We start from the raw sequence: 1,020 nt of genomic DNA, 5'->3' as shown, positions 1-1,020 counted from the left end.
TTTTTTTATTCCCCCCCCCCCCCCCCCCAAACAAAGTGATGTGAATTATTCAATAATCGAGATTGATTTGCTCCCCCCTCCTCACAAACAAATAAGTCTCATGTTTGAACATTAAATATGATATCTCCTTCGTTAAAAAGCATTTTACCCCCATTGTGTACTTTTCCAACACGAATTTGAACATAATCGATCTCAATGTGAATACCGAACACTAGATAGGAAAAAACTTTAAAAACTAAACCCTGCCAAATTTCTATGAAAAGTTCTTTAATCAAAAGTCTTAAGTTTGAATGGAGCCTGAATATGACAAATCACCCTTAGTCATAAATCTCATGTTTGAATTATGAGTATGATATTGCCTTTATTAAAAAGCGTTTTACCTTCAATGTGTACCTCCAAAACTAAATCGACTTCAATGTGAGTACCGAACACCAGATAGAAACAAAAATAATAAAATAAACCAGTCTAGAAGAAGTGAATAAACCAATGTAAATGTGAAACGATTGTCAAAATTTCTATGAATTATTGTAATCACACATAGAAGTCAAACAAAAAAACATGAATTTTACAGAAATGGGATGGCCACCCCATGTTAGAAAAAGGTGAAAAAAAGATTCCTTTTAATTGACTCATACTAAAGAAGAAGACAATAATTAAAAGCCCCACACCAAAAAAAAGATTTGTTTCAATACATTTGGTTTTTCTTTCTTGGCTTATTACTATTGCAGTGTGTGTAGCAGAAGCTGTAGGTAAGACTCTGAAGATGCTTTTTTGATAAAATGCCAATTCATGTCAGATCTTCAAAGAATATTTTGCATAAAAACATAGATTTTACATCTTCACTCACATGTTGAGTGTCCTCATTTTCACACCAGCACCAGTAGATGTTATCATTTGTTCCCAAATCCAAATAAATAATGTACAACGACAATAACATATCCAGTGTAGTTCCATAAGCAGAGTCTGGGAAGGGTAGAGTGAACACAGACTTTACCCTTATCTTGGGAGGTAGACAGGTTG

This window comes from Solanum tuberosum, unplaced genomic scaffold, assembly GCF_000226075.1.
Source record: "Solanum tuberosum cultivar DM 1-3 516 R44 unplaced genomic scaffold, SolTub_3.0 scf00152, whole genome shotgun sequence".
NCBI lineage: Eukaryota > Viridiplantae > Streptophyta > Magnoliopsida > Solanales > Solanaceae > Solanum > Solanum tuberosum.
This window is presented reverse-complemented; position numbering follows the sequence as displayed.